Genomic DNA, 6,097 nt, shown 5'->3' with positions numbered 1-6,097 from the left:
ATGCGTAGTTCTCTTTGCACGAGTAGAACACAATTTTTTGTGGGCGTAGATGTTGTCAACTTTCTTGCCGCTACTAGTCTTATTTTGCTTCAGTAGTATTGTGGGATGAAGCGGCCTGGACCGACCTTACACGTACACTTACGTGAGACTGGTTCCATCGACTGACATGCACTAGTTGCATAAGGTGGCTAGCGGGTGTCTGTCTCTCCCACTTTAGTTGGAGCGGATTCGATGAAAAGGGTCCTTATGAAGGGTAAATAGAAGTTGACAAATCACGTTGTGGATTTTACGTAGGTAAGAAAACGTTCTTGCTAGAACCATATTGCAGCCACGTAAAACTTGCAACAACAATTAGAGGACGTCTAACTTGTTTTTGCAGCAAGTGCTTTGTGATGTGATATGGCCAAAGTTGTGATGAATGATGAATGATATATATGTGATTTATGAGATCATGTTCTTGTAATAGGAATCACGACTTGCATGTTGATGAGTATGACAACCGGCAGGAGCCATAGGAGTTGTCTTTATTTTTTGTATGACCTGCGTGTCATTGAGAAACGCCATGTAAATTACTTTACTTTATTGCTAAACGTGTTAGCCATAGTAGTAGAAGTAATAGTTGGCGAGCAACTTCATGGAGACACGATGATGGAGATCATGATGATGGAGATCATGATGATGGATATCATGGTGTCATGCTGGTGACAAGATGATCATGGAGCCCCAAGATGGAGATCAAAGGAGCTATGTGATATTGGCCATATCATGTCACTATTATTATTTGATTGCATGTGATGTTTATCATGCTTTTGCATCTTGTTTACTTAGAACGATGGTAGTAAATAAGATGATCCCTCATAATAATTTCAAGAAAGTGTTTCCCCTAACTGTGCACTGTTGCGACAGTTCATTGTTTCGAAGCACCACGTGATGATCGGATGTGATAGATTCCAACGTTCACATACAACGGGTGTAAGACAGATTTACACATGCAAACACTTAGGTTGACTTGACGAGCCTAGCATGTACAGACATGGCCTCGGAACACAGAAGACCGAAAGGTCGAGCATGAGTCGTATAGAAGATACGATCAACATGAAGATGTTCACCGATGTTGACTAGTCCGTCTCACGTGATGATCGGACACGGCCTAGTTAACTCGGATCATGTTATACTTAGATGACTGGAGGGATGTCTATCTTAGTGGGAGTTCATTATATAATTTGATTAGATGAACTTAATCATCATGAACTTAGTCTAAAATCTTTACAATATGTCTTGTAGATCAAATGGCCAACATTGTCCTCAACTTCAACGCGTTCCTAGAGAAAACCAAGCTGAAAGACGATGGCAGCAATTATACGAACTGGGTCCGAAACCTGAGGATCATTCTCATAGCCGCAAAGAAAGATTATGTCCTAGAAGCACCGCTAGGTGACGCACCTGTCCCACAGAACCAAGACGTTCTGAATGCTTGGCATCCACGTGCTGATGACTACTCCCTCGTTCAGTGCGGCATGCTTTACAGCTTAGAACCGGGGCTCCAAAAGCGTTTCGAGAGACACGGAGCATATGAGATGTTCGAAGAGCTGAAAGTGGTTTTTCAAGCTCATGCCCGGGTCGAGAGATATGAAGTCTCCGACAAGTTCTTCAGCTGTAAGATGGAGGAAAATAGTTCTGTCAGTGAGCACATACTCACTATATCTGGATTACATAACCGCTTCACTCAGCTGGGAGTTAATCTCCCGGATGACGCGGTCATTGACAGAATCCTTCAGTCACTTCCACCGAGCTACAAGAGCTTTGTGATGAACTTCAATATGCAGGGGATGGAAAAGACCATTCCTGAGGTATTTTCAATGCTGAAATCAGCAGAGGTAGAAGTCAAAAAGGAACATCAAGTGTTGATGGTCAATAAAACCACCAAGTTCAAGAAAGGCAAGGGTAAAAAGAACTTCAAGAAGGAAGGCAAGGGAGTTGTTGCGCCCGGTAAGCAAGCTGCCGGGAAGAAGCCAAAGAATGGACCCAAGCTCGAGACTGAGTGCTTTTATTGCAAGGGAAGTGGTCACTGGAAGCAGAACTGCCCCAAATACTTAGCGGACAAGAAGGCCGGCAACACAAAAGGTATATGTGATATACATGTAATTGATGTGTACCTTACCAGTATTCGTAGTAACTCCTGGGTATTTGATACCGGTGCGGTTGCTCACATTTGTAACTCAAAGCAGGAGCTGCGGAATAAACGGAGACTGGCGAAGGACGAGGTGACGATGCGCGTCGGGAATGGTTCCAAGGTCGATGTGATCGCCGTCGGCACGCTACCTCTACATTTACCTACGGGATTAGTTTTAAACCTCAATAATTGTTATTTAGTACCAGCTTTGAGCATGAACATTGTATCAGGATCTCGTTTAATTCGAGATGGCTACTCATTTAAATCCGAGAATAATGGTTGTTCTATTTATATGAGAGATATGTTTTATGGTCATGCTCCTATGGTGAATGGTTTATTCTTAATGAATCTCGAGCGTAATGCTACACATATTCATAGTGTGAATACCAAAAGATGTAAGGTTGATAATGATAGTCCCACATACTTGTGGCACTGCCGCCTTGGTCACATAGGTGTCAAACGCATGAAGAAGCTCCATGCAGATGGACTTTTAGAGTCTCTTGATTACGAATCATTTGACACGTGCGAACCATGCCTCATGGGTAAGATGACCAAGACTCCGTTCTCAAGAACAATGGAGCAAGCAACCAACCTATTGGAAATCATAGATACTAATGTGTGCGGTCCAATGAGTGTTGAGGCTCGTGGTGGCTATCGTTATGTTCTCACCCTCACTGATGACTTGAGTAGATATGGGTATGTCTACTTAATGAAACACAAGTCTGAAACCTTTGAAAAGTTCAAGGAATTTCAGAGTGAGGTTGAGAATCAACGTGACAGAAAAATCAAGTTTTTGCGATCAGATCGTGGAGGAGAATACTTGAGTCACGAATTTGGTACACACTTAAGAAAATGTGGAATAGTTTCACAACTCACGCCGCCTGGAACACCTCAGCGTAATGGTGTGTCCGAACGTCGTAATCACACTCTATTGGATATGGTGCGATCTATGATGTCTCTTACCGATTTACCGCTGTCATTTTGGGGCTATGCTTTAGAGACTGCCGCATTCACTTTAAATAGGGCTCCGTCGAAATCCGTTGAGATGACACCGTATGAATTATGGTTAAGAAGCCTAAGCTGTCATTTCTAAAAGTTTGGGGATGCGATGCTTATGTCAAGAAACTTCAACCTGAAAAGCTCGAACCCAAGTCGGAAAAATGCGTCTTCATAGGATACCCTAAAGAAACTATTGGGTATACCTTCTACCTCAGATCCGAAGGCAAGATCTTTGTTACCAAGAATGGATCCTTTCTAGAGAAAGAGTTTCTCTCGAAAAAAATAAGTGGGAGGAAAGTGGAACTTGATGAAGTATTACCTCTTGAACCGGTAAGTAGCACAGCTCAAGAAAATGTTCCTGAGGTGCCTACACCGACTACAGAGGAAGTTAATGATGATGATCATGAAACTTCAGATCAAGTTGCTACTGAACTTCGTAGGTCCACAAGGACACGTTCCGCACCAGAGTGGTACGGCAACCCTGTCTTAGAAATCATTTTGTTGGACAACGGTGAACCTTCAAACTATGAAGAAGCGATGGCAGGCCCCGATTCCAACAAATGGCTTGAAGCCATGCAATCCGAGATAGGATCCATGTATGAAACAAAGTGTGGACTTTGACAGACTTGCCTGATGATTGGCGAGCGATAGAAAACAAATGGATCTTTAAGAAGAAGACGGATGCGGATGGTAATGTTACCATCTATAAAGCTCGACTTGTCGCTAAGGGTTATCGACAAGTTCAAGGGGTTGACTACGATGAGACTTTCTCTCCCGTAGAGAAGCTGAAGTCCGTCCGAATCATGTTAGCAATTGCCGCATACTATGATTATGAGATATGGCAAATGGACGTCAAAACGGCATTCCTTAACGGTTATCTTAAGGAAGAACTGTATATGATGCAGCCTTAAGGTTTTGTCGACCCTAAGAATGCTAACAAGGTATGCAAGCTCCAGCGATCCATTTATGGGCTGGTGCAAGCATCTCGGAGTTGGAACATTCGCTTTGATGAGATGATCAAAGCGTTTGGGTTTATGCAGAGTTATGGAGAAGCCTGCGTTTACAAGAAAGTGAGTGGGAGCTATGTAGCATTTCTCATATTATATGTAGATGACATACTTTTGATGGGAAATGATATAGAACTTTTGGACAACATTAAGGCCTACTTGAATAAGAGTTTTTCAATGAAGGACGTTGGAGAAGCTGCTTATATATTAGGCATCAAGATCTATAGAGATAGATCAAGACGCCTCATAGGTCTTTCGCAAAGCACATACCTTGATAAGATATTGAAGAAGTTCAATATGGATCAGTCTAAGAAGGGGTTCTTGCCTGTGTTGCAAGGTATGAAATTGAGCTCAACTCAATGTCCGATCACGGCAGAAGATATAGAAGAGATGAGTGTCATCCCCTATGCCTCAGCCATAGGGTCTATTATGTATGCCATGCTGTGTACCAGACCTGATGTAAACCTTGCCGTAAGTTTGGTAGGAAGATACCAAAGTAATCCCGACAAGGAACACTGGACAGCGGTCAAGAATATCCTGAAGTACCTGAAAAGGACTAAGGACATGTTTCTCGTTTATGGAGGCGACGAAGAGCTTGTCGTAAAGGGTTACGTCGACGCTAGCTTCGACACAGATCTGGATGACTCTAAGTCACAAACCGGATATGTGTATATGTTGAATGGTGGGGCAGTGATCTGGATGACTCTAAGTCACAAACCGGATATGTGTATATGTTGAATGGTGGGGCAGTGAGCTGGTGCAGCTGCAAGCAGAGCGTCGTGGCGGGATCTACATGTGAAGCGGAGTACATGGCAGCCTCGGAGGCAGCACATGAAGCAATTTGGGTGAAGGAGTTCATCACCGACCTAGGAGTCATACCCAATGCGTCGGGGCCGATCAAACTCTTCTGTGACAACACTGGAGCTATTGCACTTGCCAAGGAGCCCAGGTTTCACAAGAAGACCAGGCACATCAAGCGTCGCTTCAACTCCATCCGTGAAAATGTTCAAGATGGAGACATAGAAATTTGTAAAGTGCATACGGATCTGAATGTCGCAGATCCATTGACTAAACGTCTTCCGCGAGCAAAACATGATGAACACCAGAACTCTATGGGTGTTCGATTCATCACAATGTAACTAGATTATTGACTCTAGTGCAAGTGGGAGACTGTTGGAAATATGCCCTAGAGGCAATAATAAAAGGATTATTATTATATTTCCTTGTTAATGATAATTGTCTTTTATTCATGCTATAATTGTGTTATCTGGAAATCGTAATACATGTGTGAATACATAGACACCAATATGTCCCTAGTAAGCCTCTAGTTGACTAGCACGTTGATTAACTGATAGTCATGGTTTCCTGACTATGGGCATTGGATGTCGTTGATAACGAGGTCACAACATTGGGAGAATGATGTGATGGACAAGACCCAATCCTAAGCATAGCACAAGATCGTGTAGTTCGTTTTGCTAGAGCTTTTTCCAATGTTAAGTATCTTTTCCTTAGACCATGAGATCGTGTAACTCCCGAACACCGTAGGGGTGCTTTGGGTGTGTTGGGTTTCGTAGTAATTTCAAAAAAATTCCTACGCTCACGCAAGATCATGGTGATGCATAGCAACGAGAGGGGAGAGTATGATCTACGTACCCTTGTAGACCGACAACGGAAGCATTTGGTTGATGTAGTCGTACGTCTTCATGGCCCGACCGATCAAGCACCGAAACTACGGCACCTCCGAGTTCTAGCACACGTTCGGCTCGATGACGATCCCCGGACTCCGATCCAGCAAAGTGTCGGGGAAGAGTTCCGTCAGCACGACGGCGTGGTGGCGATCTTGATGTACTACTGCAGCAGGGCTTCGCCTAAGCACCGCTACAATATTATCGAGGACTATGGTGGAAGGGGGCACCGC

Source organism: Triticum aestivum, chromosome 3A (genome assembly GCF_018294505.1).
Source record: "Triticum aestivum cultivar Chinese Spring chromosome 3A, IWGSC CS RefSeq v2.1, whole genome shotgun sequence".
Classification (NCBI taxonomy): domain Eukaryota; kingdom Viridiplantae; phylum Streptophyta; class Magnoliopsida; order Poales; family Poaceae; genus Triticum; species Triticum aestivum.
This window is presented reverse-complemented; position numbering follows the sequence as displayed.